Source organism: Macrosteles quadrilineatus, unplaced genomic scaffold (assembly GCF_028750875.1).
Source record: "Macrosteles quadrilineatus isolate MER2022 unplaced genomic scaffold, UCM_ALF_1.0 Scaffold_10__1_contigs__length_6754688, whole genome shotgun sequence".
NCBI classification, from domain to species: Eukaryota; Metazoa; Arthropoda; class Insecta; order Hemiptera; family Cicadellidae; genus Macrosteles; species Macrosteles quadrilineatus.
The window spans coordinates 4,864,726-4,892,130 of NW_026542603.1; the positions used below are offsets into that span (position 1 = coordinate 4,864,726).

The 27,405-nt window shown below is 30.0% G+C and overlaps 2 protein-coding genes across 2 annotated transcripts in view; both read right to left on the reverse strand.

The window, feature by feature from the left end:
• Positions 1-3,430, reverse strand: part of LOC129004717 (uncharacterized) — a 37,890-nt gene extending 34,460 nt beyond the window's left edge. The window contains exon 1 of the mRNA XM_054433292.1: positions 3,267-3,430. The gene's annotated coding sequence lies outside the window, so the exon portion shown is untranslated. The remainder of the gene's footprint in view (positions 1-3,266) is intronic.
• The window catches only part of LOC129004719 (uncharacterized), a 372,634-nt gene that overhangs the window by 285,354 nt on the left and 59,875 nt on the right, over positions 1-27,405 (reverse strand). The gene's annotated exons all lie outside the window — the stretch shown is intronic.

The window sequence follows — 27,405 nt, forward strand, 5'->3', positions numbered from 1 at the left end:
CTCCTGATGAATTAGACCTGGCTAATAACTGGATCTGTTCCTCTATAAATCTCATATCTTTGTCCGCGTGACGAGGCGTTGCTCGTCGATCAGTAAAGTAATCGTTCCTGACACGTGATTATTGCAATCAGGCGCGGCTGATGAATTAGACCTGGCTAATAACTAGATCTGTTCCTCTATAAATCTCATAACTTTGTCCGCGTGACGAGGCGTTGCTCGTAGATCAGTAAAGTAATCGTTCCTGACACGTGATTATTGCAATCAGGCACGGCTGATGAATTAGACCTGGCGAATAACTGGATCTGTTCCTTTATTAATAGATTTTTGTCTTTTCTGCGCAGTAAACATATTTCAATCCGTACGTAGATTTATTCAAATCTCTGAGATATTATTTGGTGTAAGGTGAAATGTAAGTATTATTATTCGTGAAATGTGTAAGAAGTCTTAGGTCGAGTAAATAATTATTTAATTATCCCAGGGTGAAACAATCATCTAAATACTTAGTTCCTGTATTTTGATAGTGACACACTTTGTAATTGAAATAGGGGTTTTCTGTTGATTGCATAGAATTGGATGAGATGATCTGTGTAGCATTGTCCATGATTTTATTTATATTTGAATGGAACTGTCAATCCAGCTGTTGCGGTTATTAGTATGGACGTTCGGGCTAGTGACGTAGTTTATTTATGTTCTTCGACACTATTTGATATAGTTTTCAAGCAAAAGTTATCACAAACATATAAAACATATTTCAAAACAATAACCTAACTTTGTATCAGTAACAAATATTGATTGCTGGATACAAATAAAACCCCATTATTTCAATATTATAAACACTAATATAAATAAAACATAGTCAAATACCACACTTTCTCTTTTGTAATTTGTGATGGATGGTTCTATGGTTCTATTCAGGATAGTGTTTTGTTTTTGTTTAATAGAATTACGTTACAGCTAGGATATATCAACATACTTTATCTCTATAACTAGGAAGTTTAATGGTTACATAGACTATACAAATTAGTAAGGTTGAAACCTGATGCAACATATCTGTGAAGTGTAAAAGTTAACTAAAGTCCTTCATGCGAGGCTAAGCCTTTACACCAGAGATCAGCGCATTGATCTCTTGGTTCAATACGTTTTAATCAGTTCTTTTGAAGCCTACTGGCGATGGTTCTTTATATTTACTGTGTAATTGGCAATGTCTTTTATTTTCAAAATTAGTTACGGAAGTTACACCATGTTGCTAAAAATTAAAAGCTACAAAACTAGAAAAAGTGTATAATAAACTGATTGAAGTAATTAATATTATTGTAATCTGAGTATAGAAATATCATTTTATTCACTATTTTTCCTTGCGTAATTTGTTTGCAAGTGTATTCTTCTTTTGTTTTGTACAAGGGAAACATGTTACTGAGTGATATAGAAACAACGTTTAAAACGTATACGAAAACTTAGTAACATTGCATCTCAATATAGATTCAACCCCTTTGTTTGCATATTCTAAGGACTGACCTCGTGAACCTCATAGTGAAATTCGAGACGAGATCCACTGAGGTGGTAAAAAACTGTACGTACCGCTAGTTAGTTTTTTGTTACTTAAACATGAAAAGTCAGTTTAAAATTGATGTCAGTAAATTGTGTTTACTATAATAATTTGCTGAGCAGCTTAATCAAATACACTATCATAAACACACAAGTATTAAATTATTCGATTTTTGTTATCTGCAATGGTAAAATACCAAATGTTTTGGGCGTGTATGTAAGAAAACCAGTTTGTCAAGTTTTAACTTAAAATAATGACATACATAATACAGTACAACCCAAGCAGTATTGTTCGGATAGTAGGTCTTTCTTAGCATCCCAGTTCTAAAATCTCTGATTCGAAAAGGTTAAGTGTATTTTGTACGTTTTTAAACGTGTGCAAAAGCTCAATGGAGGTGAATGCGACTAGGGTTTGAGGTGGGATCATTTGTCATTTTGAGTGCTTCATGCACCTTTCAACAGCAGATAATAGCTACCAAAATATATTCCGTGAAAATGCGGTCCTTTTTACCAGCTGAAAAATTATAGCTGAGCTACTAAATCTTTTAAAAAGTTTGCGTTTTGAAAAATCTGCGGAAAATGTATAAACATTTTACGTTTACAGTTTTTGTTGGCAATCAAACTAATAAAATCTTAACTCCAATCATGATAAACATGTTTAAAAATATAATTATAATGACTAAAGTTAAACATATCTATTAAAATTTTACTAAATTTATAGAGTTTCCAAAGCTACAAGCTATAATGACTATACAGACTAACACAAAAGCTAATCATTGGTTAAGTTGGCATATACAAGGGTAGGCCAACAACTAAAACTAATTTGACAGATCAGCCGGATTAAGGTACACTGATCCGTTTATGTTATAATTAGGTTCAGTGATAGGCCTACAAACGTGTGCTACGTGAAACTCATCATTCGAGCATTTGTTATACAACAATAGTCATTATAACTAGTTTAAGCTTACAAATTCTGTGAGTGTTTTCAACAATCTATGTCAAACGATTTGTTTAACGTTTAAACACATATTGTTTACAAGAAATGTAAGGTAGGAATCGCCTTAACAATTATTTGTAAATAATGTGTGTTATATAAAAGCCAATGTCCTTCTGAAAAAAATGGGGAGTGGATTTTTTTCTTAAATGAAACTGTCACTTATTTATACAGTAACTTTGTTTCAGTTTAACAAATTAAATTAAATACATAAAAACGTGTTTCTAAGATATATAACTAAGGTTTGTAATACCATAAGGTATTTTCTCCCACATATATGATAATGTTTTGGATGTAACATAGCGAGTACACTTCATTTTGTATTTTAAAGCCACTATTAATTTCCAAAAGAAATGCAGTATTCAAGAGCAAATTTATTTTTCAAATACATGTGTTACACAATGAAAACATCAAGAGGTATACGGACGACATTAAAACACAAAAATAGTTTAAAAGAACAATGGCCAATACAGAATTTGTATTGTACAAGTAGTCAGTTTATTATTTAAGGTTGTAAATAAGGTATTAAATATGAATTCTTTACTGCAATCTGCAATAGGTTCACCAGACACGCTGCAGGGCGTGGTGAATTCCCCAATTTCGCTCCCACATCCGAATAAATACACCCACTACACTACTTATTTAAAATTCAATTAACTAAACTGAACATATTTTGTCTCTAACAGCACAAATCACCAATGTCAATAGTAAATAACAGGCCACGTACCCACTGTGTATCTGGGTGCAGCGGTCCCGGGCTGGCTGGGCTGCGATGTGCTGCTACACGTTGACAGGTCCACGTGTAGTTGTCGTGTAGTAGTGTACGTGTCGTGTACGTGCACGGGTAGATCCTTGTAGGCACGTCAGAGTAGTTATAACGTGTAACTGGACTCGCGGTTCCGGCAGTACTGGACTCAGCACCACCCAGCATCCGTTGCATCTGCGCACCCCCCCCCCCTCTCACACCCACACCCTACAAAACACCCTCTCCCGGCCGCTCTGCTCTTCCGATCTAATTCAATCCCGACGCGGACCTACCACCTACTGTCATCTGCAAATTATACTCATCTTCAAGCCTGATTGTTTTCTGTTTTCCCTACAGCGATGGAAAATCGGGCAATTACACTATTGTTCGTTTCTGTCAGATACACCTGGAGAACAAATTGTGTTGTTTTACTTTATGATGAGTACATGAGCTCATGTTTTATGGTGAGCGTTTTTGGTATGAAAATTAACAATTCTAAAACGACTATAAGATTAGTTATTACAAACAAATATTTTATGTGTAATGTTTTCAACAAAAAAAGCAAACATTAAAATTATTTTTTACAGTTTTCCATACTTAGATAATTATATGAAAAAAAATCACGGTAATCAATGACTATACTGTGTAGATTATTAGGGAGTTTAAGTTCAGAAAATAATAAGGAAACTGTAAATGTCTCTTACACCCCCTGTGTAGAGCTACCTTCTTTTACGTATTGCTATTTTAATGGTCGGTTATTAGTAATTGGTAAATTATGAAACTATACATTTATTAACTTTATACTACAACCTAAAGTATAACCAACATATTAAAATAAAAATTTATATTTATATGCAACCAACCAGCAAATCTAGCAGTGATATCCTGAGATAAGTTAAAATACCACTTTTGAACCCTGTAAAACAGCACATTCTGCGATTAATAAGATAATTTGAGTAAACTATGCTTGAGAAACAATTAATTATCTACACATTACTTAGACATATAGTGTTCCCCCAAAACACTCAATGTTCTCAAAACTCGTTACTCACACTGATCCTCTTCTCTTGCTTATTCTGTAAGAGTAAAAGTTTGTTCTGTTAAGTTCACAGCGGATCATGGAGCAATTTGCATCCACTTACTAAGCTTGAGAGCTATACCTGCTACTAGCGATCACTTAGGGGGATTATTATACCTTGGCTCTATACACTGACTGTAAGTGAGGCCAAAATCAAATTTACTGAATGGTTAATCAAATTTACCTGCTCGCTTTTTAGACCTATTGAAATGAGGAGTGGTCTGAAAACGATGAAGTACCGCAACGGTCTATAAGTTTAATGGAAAAGTCAGTGACGTTTATAATAGCATTAGATTAGTTATAGCATAGCATGGGAGGGTGTTAAACTGCCTTGGACCAGTCCAAAATCGACCTCTGATTTACCGTTTTTAATACATGACTAAATATACTAATTTGGCAGAATTTGTCATAATATACTATTACATCCACACTATAACATGGTACAATATTACTCTTACAATAGTCGGTTATTGATATATAATTCAAAACATTTATCAAACGTGCTCGGTAAGACTTTTAAAGTAAAAATAAATGAAAGAACAACTGTAAAATATGTCTGATGTTCGTATTAAAAACCTTGTGGATACTTGTATATGATAACAAACAAATTCATGAGAAATATAGCCATGTTGAGATATAGATTAAAATGTACTCTGTCTATAACCTAGATATGGCATCGTAAAAATGGTACATTGTTAAAAATGACAATTTAACCTGTGTAAGTCCAAAAACCCTACCTAAAAACTACCTTGCTTTTACAAAGAAACCTAAAAACCCCGGCCTCTCTTGTTTCCTGAAAGGAGTTTTAAAGCTTTTCATCTGACATGTACACTCTCAATGAATCATCCAAAGGCAAATGACTTCTTTGACATGGAACAGACATTTTCAAAACAGCTTCTGAGAAAAGGACTTTCTATGTTTACCAAAAAACTTTTATAAAATAGTTTTTTCTATAATGTAGTGGTTAAAGGCATCGTGCAGAGTATATATTTCTACAAATATATTGTTTTGTTCAGTAATGATTATTAAAATGTGTCCATCTTTAATTTTGAAAGCACTGAGGGTTAACCAATTGAGAGAATGATTTTAAATTGATTTTACTGTTACTGTAACATAAATTAATGCCACACATATTAGTTACAAACGAGCATTGTAAAAATAAAAATGTATATACGGTACAACCAATGATTATACCTCGATTTTATGGTACGTACATAGTCTTACAATTTGCTGTAAGTAACAATCGACAGACAAAATAATTAGTTACATGGTTATTAGTCTGTGTGAAAAGGTGTTTTAAACGTTTCTTTTACATACTGAAAGCTTTATTATTCTAATAAAACCATAAATATAATAGTACTTATATCTAGGTATTTACCTTAAACATTTTTATTTTTATATTTATACAGTATATTTACACAAAGTATTTTTTTCACATTAATACCCTAATATAAGTTACAGAGTCCCTCAAGCTTAGAGGGATTGAGTTTAGTTGGACACTCGTAATCTTTATTGTTACACACTGGACTTACAAGGATTTCTAGAACCAGCCTAAATCCGTGTACACGATAATTATTTATGTTACCTTAACATTGATATAAACAAAGTATCATTTCGGACCTTGACCAGAGACTATAAATGGAAATTGGTAATTAACGAACGTAGTGAACATTTTCCTATAGATTATAAATGAATAGTCTTTCATAACTTAAATAATGCGATATGACGTAAAATGGGATTATGGTATAGGATACAGTTAGGCACAGAAACTGGTGGTGTTAGTCAAGACTTTTTTCCTGGAATCCTGGATTTAATCATCACGAAATTAAATCAGATGAAGCCATGTAACGGTGACTTCAGCCGACTAACAACACCAGAGCTTTCTTCTTTAACATCTATATGAAGGTACAAGTAGGAACATTTGTAATTGAGGTATTCGACAGGCAATATAAACAAGTTCTTGATTATTATCAGGACCTTATGGAAAAACAACAGACTACTACAGCATTGCCTCAATCAATAAAACATTTTTAACTGCTAAGTGGCATCAAATTTTGTATTTTAAATTTTTCTTAAGAGTTAGAAAGGAAATTCGTAAAAAATCGGACTTCCGCCATTCTTACTTCAGTAAACATAATTTAAAACGTTCACGGTTCATTCAAACTTTATTGACATGTACTGATCGCTTCTGGGACCTCTAGGAGTCTCTTGCTGACTTTATGTTGATCGTTAAATATCTTTCAGGACGAGTAAGTGCATTTGAGTGGCAAAATAGTTTCTTAAAGTCTCAAAATATACTTCAATATAAATATATAAATAAATTATCCAATAACATAAGTTCGCCTTGATAGCCCTGACACACACAAATGTACAAATTTGTGATTTGAATTAATTGTGACGAGTAAACATTAAACTAAAAATGCTTCCTGATTTTTTACATGACATTTATTTTATTTTTGAATAGTGTTGTACGAAATAATGTAACTATCTTACATTGATACTGGTATTTAGATCCGTAAGTAGTACACATATAGTAGTAATCTACAATTTATTTTATTTACCATACAATATTTTAAAATAATCACCCACCCACTCAATTTTGTAGCTAAATTAAAATATTGTTCTCTGAAGCCATAAGCACAATTCCTATAGTGGTTGATGTCGTACAACTTGTTAATATGGTAATTTACAGTTTGAAATAAATTTTATTTCATAGACTAACGGGTGTATTCTGTTTTATTATTGTATAGAAAAATATTTAATGAAGTATAATATTATCAACCATTCGAAGGGAGTTACTCTTTTAAAAGCCACGTATTTCAATAAGGTTATTACGTTTTCTTATGAAAAATCACAATTTTTATGTGTTATATTGAATATTTTAAAACAATATTAAATATCACTTAATATTTTTCCTAAAAACTTACTAAACAATGATTTATTTATTCATAATTTCCATCTGGGTTATTACCAAAATTTTAGAATTCTGAATTAATTGTTAGCATGTTTTTTAAAATGCAATTAAATAAACAACTGATATTGATCTTCTTATATTTAATTCAATAGAACAACCACTCATGGTATTTAAAAATAGTCACTATCACGGTGACAATAAGTCAGTTTTAAAAGACTGTTGAATATCAGGTAGTATTTGTATTCATCTAATTAGTGGAACGAAACTTTTGTATTTCTTAACAGTTTTAATATATTTTCAAATTCATGATTCATTACTTAATTACGACTTTTGACTAGAGTACAGGTAGGAGAAGAGTGAGCAAGGAGTTACTAGCTTCTAAAAATCTTTATATTCCTAAAACGTTTGTAGCAATTTTTTTTTTGTACAATGAATAGTTCATAGAATTAAAGTTTGGAATTACAAACATATTTAATGTTAAACACTTTGATTAACAAACAACATTGGATCTATTAATTTCTATAATTTCAACTTGCAATAAATAAATATACTGTTAATTTAAAATAATATATATCGGTTTAAAGAACGATCTAAATTCCTCAAAATGCAGTTAGAAACTTTTATCCTAAAGGTTTTAAACATCATCAAACTTTAAAGTGAGTAATTTGTTTTTGAGTATGAACATTCAAAAAGGCTGTAATGCATGAACAGCTCCCAAAGGTGAGTCTATCAACAAAGAGGATGGACATTTCCCAAAATATAGCACCTATTTACACAACACAGAATACGTTTTTACCTTTTGTTAGTTTCATAACGACGAGCCTGTTTATAAAACCGCATGTTTTTATCACTTTTGGTACCAAAACGAGATACTCTACCGCTGAATACCTAATTTAGTAAACAATATGGATTTTCCAAATATTATTTCTTCAAAGTTAGCATATTATTACAATTCAATATTAATGTTGCACGAATTTATTTAGGAAAGATGAAATGAACAATGGAATTTCAACGTTACTATTTATGCAAACTTTCGTATTTATTTTCATATCCCATTAATCAAACACGAATTTACTTCTAAGTGATTTAAAAATGTCACCCTTATTAGTCACTTATTACTATTCATCTTATCATAGCTTTTTTACATAATTTCATTAACTTAGTCCTCTTTAAAATCGGAGGGATACATTAAAATGATTATAAATACGTCACTGAATTCTGTTTTCACCCAATTCAATCAAATTATGTTTTAGCTTCACTCAACCTTATATATCAATATTCATATTTCAATATTTTAATGCAGTACAAGCAGAATAACTCAGATTTTTTCGTTAAAAATAAATGTATTAGAAAAAAGGCAAACAGTCTTTGGACACCTTTGCACAATGAATATTGTTAAAACAAGACATTTTGTCCCGAATGTCAACATTAAGGTTGCCATGTTGTATGAACACATAATTCCTCAGCTCTAAGAGGAATGTGCTAACAAAGAGATGGACATTGCTGAAGAAAACCTTCATTTGACAATTACAATTATTATGGTTTTTTTTACCAAACGGTTAAACACATCAACAATGATTCAAACCAGAGCCAGACATCAAACACACATCGTAACCTAATTTGGAATTTTGGGTATTAGAAAAATGAGATGTCTACTTGCATTGCTAAGTCTAAAAGTCGATCACACTACTTTAAGATAAAAACAAAAATGCTGAATAACAGTAGCGAGCTATATTAAAATTAATTAAAATATAGTAAATTTAAAGAGATGAGCATATTTGACACCCAAGTTATTCAATAGTATTAAGGAATCACTTGTGTATAACTGCTAATACAATAATTAAATATGGAAACACTGTTTGAAATGTGTTAATAATTCGAGGGTTTTATCCTAATGAGATTCGTATTATTATTCTTTACCATTGGGCCTTGTTAGCCGATGTGTAATGATGTCCTTTGAAGCCTGCAAGAGTCAATAACCGTAAAATTGATACCCGTCCCTACAAAAAGCGATCACTGTCCCTCACGTGTGCATTTGGAATCTAAAAAAATAGTAGGCTATTAGGTATTTCGTTAAAAGATAATTTAATATTACGAAAGATTTTTGCAATGAATTGTAATCAAAAGATAATATTCAACATGATTAAAGTTGTTTTATTTAATATTAATTAGAATAATTGTTATGATAACATATAACATGTAAATAAAAATAGTACATTTAGAGTTATTAATACATCTGGTGAATAATAGATATTGTAGTTTTTAAATATTTTGTGACCTTTTAACAAATAATCTTAACGTGAATAATGTTTATTGCTTTTTAAACACAAGTAATAGTAAAATAAATCTAATTTTGTAGCAGCACGGCCTAAAGTGAGGCTATATGTATGTTAATTTTTAGGTTTGTTTATGATTTAAAGAGACTGTCGAAACCTAATACAGTATATTGTACTTTTAACGTTTGTCTTTATACACAATTGAACAATATCTAACAGCCTAAATTCAAGATAAGATTCATGGTGTGTTTTAAAATATATTTTCTGGGTAAAATCCACAATCGGATTAAAGTGTAGTAAACATTCTCTTCCGTTGAAAGTGTGTAACAAGTTCATTAGAATAGCGAAATTATTGACATACGAGCTGAAACTTGAAGCTGCTGTGTATGAAATAATAAACAACATTTGTTTAATACAACTTTGTAAGTATGATTGTAATAAAGTTAAAAGTTACCTGAATGAAAGGTGAAATAAATCCTATTAAAGTAAAAAAAGAATGATACAAATTTATTTTAAATCTTATTCATTACCGTCTTATCAAAGCTTTGAACTGCTAGTTGTTACATCGTATTTAAGATTATCTTAGCTTTTGTATAATCTGTCTAAAGCTGACAAAAATATTCAAGTAAAAAAAAAGTTAAATAGGAGAACACCGAATGGTGAACTGTACTGTAATGTGTTTTTCCGTAATCGAAGCATATCTCAAGAAACAAACTGCAAGACAGCGCATAGATAAATAAGCACGCTGTCCAACATTATTTCAAGTACAAATATATCCCGGGACTAGTTAAACTCAGGTCGGTTACAGTTCTAGTTGCCCACCAGTCATAAATATTAAATAAGGTGCCCCGTTTTGCACATTTGGGTCTACGCCATTCTGTTTTAGAATACTACACAGACATCTATATATCTTGTATTGTTTATCTTCTTAAGAATCGTAGAGTGCGGTCAATGTATACCTACGAATGCCATAAAGATCCAATAATAATTTATACTACAGCACAGAAGAGAGTAAATATTTACTCATGCAAAAATACAGTATTCAATTGGATAACATTTACTAATGCAAAAACTAGTTTTGAACTAGATTGATTTATCATTGAAATTTTATGCTCTCGCAAATTTGTTTTTAAGATTAATTATAATTAGCATTTTGTGTTACTAAGGCCTAATTTAAGTTTTACTAACCAAAAACATTTTATAGCAGCTAAAAACTTGAAAATATTCTTACTAGGATGTATATTTCCAAAAATTTACTGACAAAAAAATCTTAACCAAATCAAACAATTACAATTTAAATAAATTTTAGAATCGTTTGAAACTTCAAAAGAAGAAATGTTCTGTAAAATCTGTAAAAGTGTCGCTTGAGTAAACCGTAACAAAACCTGTCGTCGTTTTTCTTGGATATTATCACCGTTTGAATTGCTCTGGTCCTCATCGAGACGTCCATTTCTAGACATTGTAATAAATAAAACTACTATAAGTATAAATACCTTATTTTATATTACATCAGGAAATATCTACATCGTAATAGGTTTCATATAGCTTTTGAATACTGGTAGTCTAAGAAATACAAACAAAATTGAGTGTTACACAAAAAAGTATATGAAAATACGTTTTTACCATTTTTAACAATATAAAAGTAAATCTCAATTTGTTGCTAAGAAATACATTGAATAACTATATTGGAAAATAACATGGCAACTAGTAAAAGTTGTAGCTGTGAGAGTCGTTGAGCGGAATACGAATGTTTCTGGGGATACAGCTTAGATTAGCCCCATTTAGTGATCCATTACTTCTACCTAAGGAGAAATACCGTCTAACTAAGTTAAAGTGGTTTGTCGGAATAATGTATTTGAAACAGGCTAAACCTATAAAAAACTGTTAACGTTCAATCAACTATTTAGTCAATGGTATGTTATTGATTTTGTTCGTTTCAATATAGATAGAAGACTTGTAATATTTTCTATAACATTTTTTTATAAAAAAACAAACTAGTTCTATGTTGCGAAGATAATATGTTATACATTATAAAATGACCCAGCTGACATGAAAATATAGATTGAGAATATACAAGTTGAAAGCTCATTTCAAGTTTGTTTATTTATAGCTGTATATTTCTTTTAAATTTAGTAATTTAAATATTTATTTAAGTGTTCAAACCAATACTTTCATATTATAATCACGGGTCTCTTTGAAAATACACACAGTATTTCTGGTTATACAGAAAACATTCTGAGGTGTTTTATATTTAATTACGCTTAACATATATCGATTTCACATCTTTATCAATTTATTTTAGCTGTAAATTAATTTAAAAGAGTTTTTAAAATGGCAAAACCTCTGGTGAAAATAAGGAAATGGGTAACTATGTGAACCCTACGAGAAGGAAACAGCATCGTTGACATTGCTTAGAGAATTTAATTGCGTCAAACAAGGTTTTAAGTCTGTTTTGCATCTTCATTTTGAAAGATGTATTCTTGTTTCTTAACCTTTGAGTAAGGAATCTGTTAGTCAGATGTTAAATAGTAAAAAATACTAAATGCAAAAAAAATACTACGTTGCAACCGTAACATCTTTGACGTACCCTGATCAAATACTCCGAAGAATTGTTTTACGTTGTTAGGTAGATAAACATAAATTATATAAACATTGATTGACTTAGTAAAGTTTCTTATACAGTATAACTGTAAATTTTTTGGCATCTTATTTCATCATATTTTGAATAATGGTATTAATATTATTTGTGTAAATCTTATAAACCAACTAAAATTAATAAATAAAGATTAAGATAACACCGACATCAACAGAAGGCAAAATGCTGGTTTTTTATGATACCTTATTACAAACTATGTCAACAAAGAAATGCCAATATTGTAACGATGTTGCTTTCTTTAATGCTTGTACAGCTTTCTTTTCTCTCTAAATTAACATTTCAAAATTATATGTGCTTACGTTTTATAACTATTATGAACATAATTATATGAATAAACCATATATAACTATATGTCGTCATTACATAGATGCACGTAGGGGAAGCAAGTTGGTCTAGTGGTATAGTGTGTTTTGGTTCCCGAGGTCCCGAGAAATAAAACATGAAACCTAAATGCAAATCAGACACGTATTATTTATCTTACTAATTCTAATAATGCTTACAAACAGTTACTGTTACAACTGCCCTTTTAAATATTGTGTTTTTATAGAGGTTTAATCTTGAAAAAAACTAGAAAATATGATTTTATAACAACTTATTTCTTTTTTAATTAATTTTACTTATTTTTTAAGTCTCCTTATTAATAATACCAAAGAAACGTAAAGGAAACGATTATAAAAAAGCTACAGTTTTTGAGCTACAAAACTTGTCTGTCTAGTCGTAATATAATTATTATTTACTACCCTTAAAATATCAAAATGCAAAAGTGACTTGTATTATTTGACCGTGAGCTTCATATTTAGGCTAGCAAAGGCTTAATTAGAGCAAAGAGTGTAAGGTAACAAACAATCTTAATATTGAAACAAAATAAATTTATGTTACTGATTTATTTGATGCTATATTTGAACACACAAAGTAGAGAAACTTCACACATAATCAGATGTGGGTTGCCAAGCCAAACTACAAACTTGCTATTGTTGTGGTTTTACTGGCAATGTGAGTTAACGTTCATAAAATGACTGTAAATGGAAGTATAATACTAAGAATGTGTATTTTCCTTACGGATAGTGCAGTAATATCGGACATATGTCTTATCCTCCGTCAACCAGAGATCGTGTCAAAAAGGTGTCTTCAGGCCCGAGTGCTGAAACCTACTATTAAAACATCCTGGCAAATGTTTACATATTTATTTTTTTATTTTGTTAGGTCATATCTCATAAACGCACTCCTTAACAGTTTACATGCTCGAAATGCTAGTTACATTCGATAAAATATTTAGTATTGGAATTTGCTTCACATTTACTCACATACCGGGTGTCCAAAACCACCCGTACACCCCTTCCAAAACGATGGAAACCTTTTCTTACAAACAAAAAATAATATAGAACTAGCTAAATTGTGCACAGTCTACCAAATGGTGATAATTTCAAATCCAAAATCACACCAGAAGTGGCTTTCTCAGACCGGAAGTTGACTTTTTTAAATGTAAACTACCAATTTTGATTACAGAATCGGATTCTACGTTGAAAAATACATAACTTTTGTCCAAACATTTTTTGAAAAAAAAACTTGTTTTCTACCTCTTATCCCCCATGAAAGTCAATAATTTTTGGCCATTCATGTGTCAAAGTTACTCGAAACAATAATAGTGAAAAACAAATAATAAAGATTACAAAAAGACATGTGATAAATAGAATCAGCTGTTCATTGTAAACACCTTAGCAATTGAGTAACAGCTGGTCTACACATCACTTAGTTTAATTTTATTTAAAAAATAAATCATTTGTTTTTACATTTAAGGGGTCAAATGTAAAAATAAATTATAAAAAAATTAAACTTAGCAATGTGTAGACCAGCTGTTACCCAATTGCTAAGGTGTTTACAATGAACAGCTGATTCTATTTATCACATGTCTTTTTGTAATCTTTATTATTTGTTTTTCTCTATTATTGTTTCGAGTAACTTTGACAGATGAATGACCAAAAATCATTGACTTTTTTGCGGCATTAGAGGTAGAAAACAAGTTTTCTTAAAAAACTTTTTTTTAAAAAGTTATGTATTTTTCAAAGTAAAATCCGATTCTGTAATCAAAATTGGTAGTTTACATTTAAAAAAAGCCAACTTCCGGTCTGAAAAAGCCACTTCCGGTGTGATTTTGGATTTGAAATTATCACTATTTGGTAGACCGTGCCCAATTTAGCTAGTTCTGTATTAACTTTTGTTTGTAAGAAATGGTTTCCATCGTTTTGAAAGGGGTGTACGGGTGGTTTTGGACACCCGGTATAAACCAATAAGGTAAAACCTTCTGTATTTAATAGTCAATGGTAAAACTTAATCAAATGTAATAAAGGTGGAACTTGAAATATTTTAACGATGTTTTCAGGAAGTCTGTAAGTTATACGTAATAGATTGAAGTTGAACTCAAGTTTTATTATATATTTTTTTTATAAATTTACAATATTTAATACTACAGTATATCCATTTGTTACTTATACTCTACTAATTGAAATGTAAACATTATTTTAAGAGTTTCAAAAAGTGTTTGGTAGTAAAATATTTTATTTTTTACGTAAATTGTTCATCAAAAAGGCATGGACCCAAATATTTTATGTTAACTTTAGTACACCCTCCTTTCTTAGAGTAGTATCAAAATAACTACATAATAAGTAAGCAACAGCTTTCCTATGTACATAAAAACATAGTGATAAAATCGTAAAGGGTTGGATATGCCAATCTTTTGAAATAACCAACTACTATAAATAGCAATTTTTTTGTACGGTAGGGCTAAATACGAAAAATAATTTCTCTTTAAAAAAATGCATAGTTATATAAAGTGAGTAAAGGGTACCAATTTCCTTGCGGCTTATCGTAGCAATTTGGTTGGCAAATATTTAATCTGGCGTTTCATTTCATCTTGAAGAAAAAAAATACTTCATTTTGATAAGTTCACTTTTTTCATCATCAAGATTGCATTACCTAAATTGTCGAAACTTCTTAATTTACTTAGAATAAGGAATTGACATAAATCGCGGCTAAAATTGTCTAGTTTTGATAAGGTACCTTGTTAATGACTAAATTTCATATATGTATGTCCATTTATTAATCTTTTATATTTCTGCAGTATAATTTATTTGTGAAGATTAATTGTCACATATTTTTAATAGTGTTAATATGATGAAGCAAATGATAAATAAAGTTAATATTGAAATGTTGTATTGAAAAACTGACCATTCGTATTTGAATATTATAACTGACAATTTAACATACCTAGCATTCATTTAACTACTCTTCATTTTCTTCATTACCTAAAGCTTATAATAATAATAAATAAGTTAATTTTCCATGTTAAATTAAATTAAACAGCGTAAGCTTTTCGCAGGTACCTACGAGCTGTTGGATGTATTGGCAATTACAATGTGTAAACCATTTTGGACAGTCAGGAATTCAATAGAAGGAAAATATTACGATTATATTGCCTTTTATCACTGACCAAGCCAAGTTTATCCCTATGTAGTTTTAATTGCGCTAAAAGACTGTTTCAATATACAGACCACTTGTGAATGCCCCTTAGTTAGGTGGGTGATTGAATAGCACCTCGTTAGGGTATAGTTTCACATTACTACCATATCTCCATCAAGTCAATGTGGTCTCTAATTTATGTGTCTATTGAAAGTTTTAGTAATTTACGTAGATAACTTGAAATATACCTGTTATTTTTGTGTTTGTAAATGAACAGAAAAATCCCAACTCCTCAACAAAATATTAAATAGTTAAAAAATACATATATACTGTTAGAGTAAAATGTAGCTTTTATTCATTTAAATGTAACCACGGTTTTGTTATTGATCAACCGTCACGTCAGTTTCCTATGTATATTGACATATTTGATTGACATTATACTCAAAGCACGGTTCATCTCTGACTGATTAATTCACACAATGACGTATTATGTTTACCATATGTTACTGTTTACGATCGTTAATCATTGTTGATTAGATACACACACTTTGATTGATGGATTGATTCATCCGTGTAGTAAATTAAGAATTTGACATTAATTTTATGCATTTAGCATAAAATAAATGTATAAAATACATACAAATACATAATAAAATACATAATAATTAATACATAATTGTTTAGTTTATGCACAAATTAAGTGATTTTGTAATCACTTAAATGTTATTATTTTTGTAAAATTGAGTATATGTAATACAATTTAATATACAGTTGCTTCTCAGTTAATCTCCATTTTATGCATAAATGCATAAAAGTTGAGTCCTTTTGTTTTCAATGTAAATTGGTATGTCAATTTCAGTCTCTTAATATATATTCTAAATATCAATAGATACTATTTTGTGTGCAAATTTTAAGGTTTAAATACTTATTTAAAACTCACCTCGTCCAAAGAAACTTGACGGTAAGTTGTTTAAATGGTAAGATAATTGATTATGAACATACCTGATATAAAAGATTCATACAAAAGTTGGAATAAACAGTTTTTTTTATTATATAGAAAACAGTTTTTTACACTGGTTATTAAATTTGTCAAAACTTACTAAGTTAGTTAGTTATACTCTTGTCAAAAGTTTGAATTTGTCAATCAGTTCATGCAAATGTACTGATTACTTCTATGGGTCTGAAGTCACTTGATGACTGTAATCAAATTTCCCGTCGGAATATATTTGAACGCCACTGTTTATTTGCGTAATACATATGTTTCTTAGGATATATCAGCATCACCAATACTAAAATAAATAGTATCGTAATCTGACCCATACTTTAACTCTTTAGCTTGTTAAAAACCCCTACGATGGGTAAGCGGTAGGAGTAAGTATGATGGCGTATAAGCAAAATAACAAAAATTGCAATACTATCCAAACCGTAATTTGTACAGCTTTGAGCGTTGGCCCAGTTTGTTTGCAGTTAAAAGGCCAAATCATTCTAAATTTATATTAAAAGTTCAAATTGCTTTTGTTTGATCCCATTTTTATGGATTTGTATAACAAAACCATTATTGATAATCAAAATTAAAAAAATATAACAAGAACCATAGATACTACAGGTTAGTACCCGAGTACATAAATAATGTCATTAAAATCAGACCTCAGGTCTTTGGCTCTTGTACGCATACAGAAAACCCACACCCACACACTCACACTCACGCACTCACAAATAAATCACTTCGAAACCCACTTTTTTGGTTCAGGGGGACCAAGAATGGATAATGGACATTATTATAATATGTATAGGTGAATAGTTTATAAAATATATAGATTTTAAACGATTGTTTACTTAAATAACTAATGTAAGTTTTTAATCACTTATTCATAAAACAAAATTACCAAAAATGTGGAATTAGTAAGTTTTTGTGTTATAGAATTCAAACATGATTAAACCGTCAAAGCAAGTAAATTGTTTTTAAGTACGGTATGAACATTCAAAGAGGACATAATGCATGAACAGCTCCCAAAGGTAACTCTATGAACAAAAGGATGGACATTTCCAAACAGAGTGTCCTTTACACAGAACACCTTTTTGTCCTTTTGTTAGCTTCATAATGCTACACTTATTCATAAAACAACAATGTTTTCATATTAGCTAGGTTATCATAATAATCGTTGGTTAGAAGATTTTTAAAATTTCAAACTACTAATAACCATTTTAAGAGGCTACGAAAAAAATGTGTTATAACTTGAAGTCCTATCATGAAAAGACACGTTGAATTCAGACATTAGTTTTGATTTAATGGTATTTTTATATTCTGCTAATATTTACAGTTTTAATAGTTTTAAAGAAGATCAATTGACTGAAGTTAAGATATATTAAGAAATTTATGTTTGATAAGCTATTTAATTGTATCAAACTTTATACGCGAAAAATATTTTCACCAATCCATGTACTTATAAATACAGATGAACATTCAGTTCAACAAGTTTAATGAACAGCATCTTGAAGTTAACATTACTGAAGAGATGACCATTTGGCGTCACATGTTGAGCTTTTAAGTACCTGTTTTAAAGATTTATATAAAGTTAAAATAAAAATAAACTTTATTTGTATTTTATAAAGATATTTGTATGATTTTTTACCCTCAGTCATTGCAAAAATAGATACTCTTGTAAAACTTAAATAGTTCATTGTAACTTAGTGGTTTTTATTCAGCAAATTGTAATGTTTGAATTTGAGCCATAAAGTATCCTCTCTTGCTAAACCGTGTCTTCCTCACTTGTCAGGATTCTAAATCACTGTATCTAAAATCATTGGTTTTCCAATTCAAGAAATTGTTTCCGGTTTACACGTAAATAAAATCGTCTAAGAACCTTATAACTAAAATATAATTATTTATTTCAAATTATTGTTAGTTGTTAAAATAGCTTATAATTGATTAGTCAGTTTTACTTAATGCAGATTTTTACAATTACATTGTTTAATTTTCACCATTTAGTTTTGAGTAACCGCGAAAGTGCAATAATACTAATATAAAGTCTTGAAATAAAATGCAACTGAGATTACTAGGCATTTTGTAAAAATTAAGAGCATGCAAGAGAATAATGCTCTGCCCTACCCTAGTTTGAAGATTTGCATTTACAAATTATCATAAAACTAAATTTGTAAGTACACTTAACCCTTATAGTCCACAGGAATTCTCTTAACACAGAGCCAGGATGTTTATACAACTTTGTAGGACTACCTTAAACTAATAAAACCAACTATAGTAGCCCGTTTCATCGTTCAGGAGATTTGTGAATATCTCTGGAAATGAAAAATGTGGAAAAATATAGTCCCTAAAGGTCCCGGGTTCAATTCTTAAATTTATGTGAAAAACAGTCATGGACTATAGCCTAGCGTGCCCGGACAAAAAAGTTTATGATGGCTTTGTTTGTTCAAGATTAAATTGGAACGGAAAATTTTAAAGAAATGTAATTCCCTTAAAGTAAACTAATACTGAGTGAATACTTAACCATCCCAACGTTATTGTCCACCAAAATGATTTTAAACGTGTTTAGGCATTCCAGGTAATAACTAATTTTCAAGTATATTCTTCAAGAAGTTTTGATAAAAGCTACCAAATGTTTTTAGGACAAACTCTATCATTTTTATGTTCTGGACATAGCTAAGGCTATAAACATTTGTGGTCATAAAGAAAGGTTTTATGTTGAGGTAAATGGTCCAGATAAAATATAAAAATAGGTTTTCAGTACCATGCATTACAAGGTGAATCCATTTTGCTATTACTGTTGGTCTTTTAACTGTTATCAACTATAACTATGAATAGTTCCACTGACGAAGGCACTTTGTTAAATGTTTTTTCTAGACAGGGGTATAAAACAGCCTTTAAATAGGTTACATCATTTTATAAATGGGTTAACTTTATATTTACTATCCTGAAATTTATTTTGTACCAAATAATGATTTTTATTTAATAACTCTGAGTAACGCAGCGAACTTTCTAATTAATTAAAGCACAATTTGTAGCAACAATAACCTTATGTGTGTGTGTTTTATTTTTTATTTTATTTAATATTAATTAATACTTTCTTAAATGTTGTACAAAAAAACTAAAGATTTAAAGATTGTAGCCCTTAACGTTTTTGATGTATGAAAGACAGAACACTGGTTGGTAAAATGTAGGCTTTGATTGAATACACGTTTAACAAGTCAGGATTTGTTTGTCCTTACTTTATCCGTTAAGCATTCTTAGGCGTCCTTAATAAAAATAACTAAACAAAATTAAATGCACCAATCTAAGAAAAATGTATGTTCAAAACTGTTCAGGTCAAATTATTTGAGTTATGAACATAACAAAATATTAATTCTAAGGTTAAGGACTTTTTCAACCTAGAATTTGCTCGTCCGAATTTTCTCCAAAGTAAGTGGAACTTACTAAGTGAAGCATGGGAGGGACAAGTTGAAAAATTGATTTTTACCCATCGAACAACATAATACTTGAGCGTCTCACGTACACATGAAATAAATTTAATATTTCGTGTATTATTTTAAGACATTGGTTAACCGCAAATAAAATTCCATAAACCTATAAACATTTTATTCCAGAATACATGCGAGATAGGTTATTTTAACAAAAAATAGCAAAACGGCCATTGGTGACCTGCATGTTCATAGGATACACTATCAACCACTTAGCTAAAAGATTCGCCCAATCCGATGATTTCGAGGTGTATGTCTAAACCAAGGATTATGAACACCTCACTATGCCCCAGTGGTTGTAGTATATCGCTACAAACACACAGGTCACTAATTATTTGCCACACAGGACGGGATTCGAACCCGAGCAGACGAATGCCACTGGCCAAGTGACACACGCCCTAGCCTTCTCGGCTATCTGTGCTTAAAGACTGGGGAGTCAAAACCCGGTATTTAAGCTGTCCCCACCAATTGCGAACAGATAGCGCTGCAGATGGTTGTTCAATGCATTACTAGGTAGCAGCACCAGTTAGTCACGGACTATTTAGATGCAATCTTTTAGTTTAAACACAACAGTGATCATAAATGTGTTCCTGAGACTTTGCTGCAAAACATTAGTTTCCCTAAAATGGCTATATTACGATAACCTCGTCCAACTAAATCAAGGTTAAATTCAATATTACATTGTAAACTATATGTCTTTTGATTTTATGAGATTTTGGTTTCAAATAATGCTATCAGAACATAAAAATTTATAGGAAAACCAGGAAAATTACAACAAAAACTAAGTTTTATTTAATGTTTACTACAAATAGCGGGATTTATCTTTCTTATATATTTTCTTATTGTGTTATTATTCAAAATTAGCCTAATTAATAAAATAGTGACAACATGACAGTTAAAATTCAACAACAGGTAATGGAATTAAAAGGCAAACAAACAAGTCTTACAAAATATGAATTATTGGCCTAGCACTGAAAGGGTTAAGTCATATCTTATAATCGCACTCCTTAACAGTTACATGCTCGAAATGCTAGTTACATTCGATCAAATATTTAGTATTGGAATTTGCTTCACATTTACTCACACATAAACCAAACAGGTAAAACTTAATCAAACGTAATAAAGGTGGAACTTAAAATATTTTAATGATGTTTTCAGGAAGTCTGTATACGTAATAGATTGACGTCAGCATTAAACTCAAGTTTTATTATTATTTTTATAATTTTAAAATATTTAATACTACAATTTATCCATTTCTTACTTATACTTTACTAAGTTAAATGTAAACATTATTTTAAGAGTTTCAAAAAGTGTTTAGTAGTAAAATATTTTATGTTAACTTTATTACACCCTCCTTTCTTAGAGTAGTATCAAAATAACTACATAATAAGTAAGCAAAAGCTTTCCTATGTACATAAAAAACATAGTAATAAAATCGTAAAGGGTTGTATATGCCAATCTTTTGAAATAACCAACTACTATAAATAGCAATTGTTTTGTACGGTAGGGCTAAATACGAAAAAAATGTCTCTGTAAAAAAATGCACAGTTATATAAAGTGAGTAAATGGTACCAATTTCCTTGCGGCTTATCGTAGCAATTTGGTTGGCAAATATTTAATCTGGCGTTTCATTTCATCTTGAAGAAAAAAAACTTCATTTTGATAAGAACACTTTTTATCGTCAAGATTGCATTACCTAAATTGTCGAAATTTCTTAATTTACTTAGAATAAGAAATTGACATAAATCACGGCTAAAATTGTCTAGTTTTTATAAGGTACCTTGTTAATGACTAAATTTCATATAGGCCTATGTATGTCCATTTATTAATCTTTTATATTTCTGCTGTATAATTTATTTGTAAAGATTAATTATCGCATATTTTTAATAGTGTTAATATGATGAAGCAAATTATAAATAAAGGGACTATTGGAATGTTATACTGAAAAACGTACCATTCTTATTTGACTAGAATAGTTGACAATTTAATATACCTAGCATTAACTTAACTACTCTTCATTTTCTTCATTACCTAAAGCTATGTTAAATTAAATTAAACAGCGTAAGCTTTTCGCAGGTACCTTCGAGCTGTTGGATGTATTAGCAATTACAATGTGTAAACCATTTTGGACAGTCAGGTGCCTTTTATCAGTGACCAAGCCAAGTTTATCCATATGTAGTTTTAATTGCGCTACGGAGACTGTTTCAATATACAGACCACTTGTGAATTTCCTTAGTTAGGTGGGTGATTGAATAGCACCTCGTTAGGGTATAGTTTCACATTACTACCATATCTCCATCAAGTCAATGTGGTCTCTAATTTATGTGTCTATTGAAAGTTTTAGTAATTTACGTAGATAACTTGAAATATACCTGTTATTTTTGTGTTTGTAAATGAACAGAAAAATCCCAACTCCTCAACAAAATATTAAATAGTTAAAAAATACATATATACTGTTAGAGTAAAATGTAGCTTTTATTCATTTAAATGTAACCACGGTTTTGTTATTGATCAACCGTCACGTCAGTTTCCTATGTATATTGACATATTTGATTGACATTATACTCAAAGCACGGTTCATCTCTGACTGATTAATTCACACAATGACGTATTATGTTTACCATATGTTACTGTTTACGATCGTTAATCATTGTTGATTAGATACACACACTTTGATTGATGGATTGATTCATCCGTGTAGTAAATTAAGAATTTGACATTAATTTTATGCATTTAGCATAAAATAAATGTATAAAATACATACAAATACATAATAAAATACATAATAATTAATACATAATTGTTTAGTTTATGCACAAATTAAGTGATTTTGTAATCACTTAAATGTTATTATTTTTGTAAAATTGAGTATATGTAATACAATTTAATATACAGTTGCTTCTCAGTTAATCTCCATTTTATGCATAAATGCATAAAAGTTGAGTCCTTTTGTTTTCAATGTAAATTGGTATGTCAATTTCAGTCTCTTAATATATATTCTAAATATCAATAGATACTATTTTGTGTGCAAATTTTAAGGTTTAAATACTTATTTAAAACTCACCTCGTCCAAAGAAACTTGACGGTAAGTTGTTTAAATGGTAAGATAATTGATTATGAACATACCTGATATAAAAGATTCATACAAAAGTTGGAATAAACAGTTTTTTTTATTATATAGAAAACAGTTTTTTACACTGGTTATTAAATTTGTCAAAACTTACTAAGTTAGTTAGTTATACTCTTGTCAAAAGTTTGAATTTGTCAATCAGTTCATGCAAATGTACTGATTACTTCTATGGGTCTGAAGTCACTTGATGACTGTAATCAAATTTCCCGTCGGAATATATTTGAACGCCACTGTTTATTTGCGTAATACATATGTTTCTTAGGATATATCAGCATCACCAATACTAAAATAAATAGTATCGTAATCTGACCCATACTTTAACTCTTTAGCTTGTTAAAAACCCCTACGATGGGTAAGCGGTAGGAGTAAGTATGATGGCGTATAAGCAAAATAACAAAAATTGCAATACTATCCAAACCGTAATTTGTACAGCTTTGAGCGTTGGCCCAGTTTGTTTGCAGTTAAAAGGCCAAATCATTCTAAATTTATATTAAAAGTTCAAATTGCTTTTGTTTGATCCCATTTTTATGGATTTGTATAACAAAACCATTATTGATAATCAAAATTAAAAAAATATAACAAGAACCATAGATACTACAGGTTAGTACCCGAGTACATAAATAATGTCATTAAAATCAGACCTCAGGTCTTTGGCTCTTGTACGCATACAGAAAACCCACACCCACACACTCACACTCACGCACTCACAAATAAATCACTTCGAAACCCACTTTTTTGGTTCAGGGGGACCAAGAATGGATAATGGACATTATTATAATATGTATAGGTGAATAGTTTATAAAATATATAGATTTTAAACGATTGTTTACTTAAATAACTAATGTAAGTTTTTAATCACTTATTCATAAAACAAAATTACCAAAAATGTGGAATTAGTAAGTTTTTGTGTTATAGAATTCAAACATGATTAAACCGTCAAAGCAAGTAAATTGTTTTTAAGTACGGTATGAACATTCAAAGAGGACATAATGCATGAACAGCTCCCAAAGGTAACTCTATGAACAAAAGGATGGACATTTCCAAACAGAGTGTCCTTTACACAGAACACCTTTTTGTCCTTTTGTTAGCTTCATAATGCTACACTTATTCATAAAACAACAATGTTTTCATATTAGCTAGGTTATCATAATAATCGTTGGTTAGAAGATTTTTAAAATTTCAAACTACTAATAACCATTTTAAGAGGCTACGAAAAAAATGTGTTATAACTTGAAGTCCTATCATGAAAAGACACGTTGAATTCAGACATTAGTTTTGATTTAATGGTATTTTTATATTCTGCTAATATTTACAGTTTTAATAGTTTTAAAGAAGATCAATTGACTGAAGTTAAGATATATTAAGAAATTTATGTTTGATAAGCTATTTAATTGTATCAAACTTTATACGCGAAAAATATTTTCACCAATCCATGTACTTATAAATACAGATGAACATTCAGTTCAACAAGTTTAATGAACAGCATCTTGAAGTTAACATTACTGAAGAGATGACCATTTGGCGTCACATGTTGAGCTTTTAAGTACCTGTTTTAAAGATTTATATAAAGTTAAAATAAAAATAAACTTTATTTGTATTTTATAAAGATATTTGTATGATTTTTTACCCTCAGTCATTGCAAAAATAGATACTCTTGTAAAACTTAAATAGTTCATTGTAACTTAGTGGTTTTTATTCAGCAAATTGTAATGTTTGAATTTGAGCCATAAAGTATCCTCTCTTGCTAAACCGTGTCTTCCTCACTTGTCAGGATTCTAAATCACTGTATCTAAAATCATTGGTTTTCCAATTCAAGAAATTGTTTCCGGTTTACACGTAAATAAAATCGTCTAAGAACCTTATAACTAAAATATAATTATTTATTTCAAATTATTGTTAGTTGTTAAAATAGCTTATAATTGATTAGTCAGTTTTACTTAATGCAGATTTTTACAATTACATTGTTTAATTTTCACCATTTAGTTTTAAGTAACCGCGAAAGTGCAATAATACTAATATAAAGTCTTGAAATAAAATGCAACTGAGATTACTAGGCATTTTGTAAAAATTAAGAGCATGCAAGAGAATAATGCTCTGCCCTACCCTAGTTTGAAGATTTGCATTTACAAATTATCATAAAACTAAATTTGTAAGTACACTTAACCCTTATAGTCCACAGGAATTCTCTTAACACAGAGCCAGGATGTTTATACAACTTTGTAGGACTACCTTAAACTAATAAAACCAACTATAGTAGCCCGTTTCATCGTTCAGGAGATTTGTGAATATCTCTGGAAATGAAAAATGTGGAAAAATATAGTCCCTAAAGGTCCCGGGTTCAATTCTTAAATTTATGTGAAAAACAGTCATGGACTATAGCCTAGCGTGCCCGGAAAAAAAAGTTTATGATGGCTTTGTTTGTTCAAGATTAAATTGGAACGGAAAATTTTAAAGAAATGTAATTCCCTTAAAGTAAACTAATACTGAGTGAATACTTAACCATCCCAACGTTATTGTCCACCAAAATGATTTTAAACGTGTTTAGGCATTCCAGGTAATAACTAATTTTCAAGTATATTCTTCAAGAAGTTTTGATAAAAGCTACCAAATGTTTTTAGGACAAACTCTATCATTTTTATGTTCTGGACATAGCTAAGGCTATAAACATTTGTGGTCATAAAGAAAGGTTTTATGTTGAGGTAAATGGTCCAGATAAAATATAAAAATAGGTTTTCAGTACCATGCATTACAAGGTGAATCCATTTTGCTATTACTGTTGGTCTTTTAACTGTTATCAACTATAACTATGAATAGTTCCACTGACGAAGGCACTTTGTTAAATGTTTTTTCTAGACAGGGGTATAAAACAGCCTTTAAATAGGTTACATCATTTTATAAATGGGTTAACTTTATATTTACTATCCTGAAATTTATTTTGTACCAAATAATGATTTTTATTTAATAACTCTGAGTAACGCAGCGAACTTTCTAATTAATTAAAGCACAATTTGTAGCAACAATAACCTTATGTGTGTGTGTTTTATTTTTTATTTTATTTAATATTAATTAATACTTTCTTAAATGTTGTACAAAAAAACTAAAGATTTAAAGATTGTAGCCCTTAACGTTTTTGATGTATGAAAGACAGAACACTGGTTGGTAAAATGTAGGCTTTGATTGAATACACGTTTAACAAGTCAGGATTTGTTTGTCCTTACTTTATCCGTTAAGCATTCTTAGGCATCCTTAATAAAAATAACTAAACAAAATTAAATGCACCAATCTAAGAAAAATGTATGTTCAAAACTGTTCAGGTCAAATTATTTGAGTTATGAACATAACAAAATATTAATTCTAAGGTTAAGGACTTTTTCAACCTAGAATTTGCTCGTCCGAATTTTCTCCAAAGTAAGTGGAACTTACTAAGTGAAGCATGGGAGGGACAAGTTGAAAAATTGATTTTTACCCATCGAACAACATAATACTTGAGCGTCTCACGTACACATGAAATAAATTTAATATTTCGTGTATTATTTTAAGACATTGGTTAACCGCAAATAAAATTCCATAAACCTATAAACATTTTATTCCAGAATACATGCGAGATAGGTATGTATTACTTTAAACCAAAATAATTACGATAAATTATGTCAATTAGTTGTAAAACAATGCGTTCAACAACTTAGTTTAAGGACAAAATATTGTAGATTGTAAAAGTCGTAGCTGTGAGAGTCGTTGAGCAGAATACGAATGTTTCTCGCGATACAGCTTAGATTAGTCCCATTTAGTGATCCATTACTCCTACCTAAGAGGAAATTCTGTCTTACAAAGTTAAAGTGGTTTGTCGGAAATCTTGGGAAAATAAACAATTAAAACAGAACAGAAAACAAAATTGTATGGACCAACCATGCTAATTTTAAAATATTTATCAGTAGTACTGTAGTACATTATGCAATTTAGTTAATGATATTTATACGTTTCAACATAGTTCGGCATACAGCAGATAGTAATTTCGTATAAATTCTAGGTGTTATCATAATGTAGTACTCAAAGCTAACTCCGTAATTGTTTATAATTACGACCGTTTTTTAAACTAGCCGTTCCAATTTAGTTCTTAGAATTGAAAATATTAACTTAA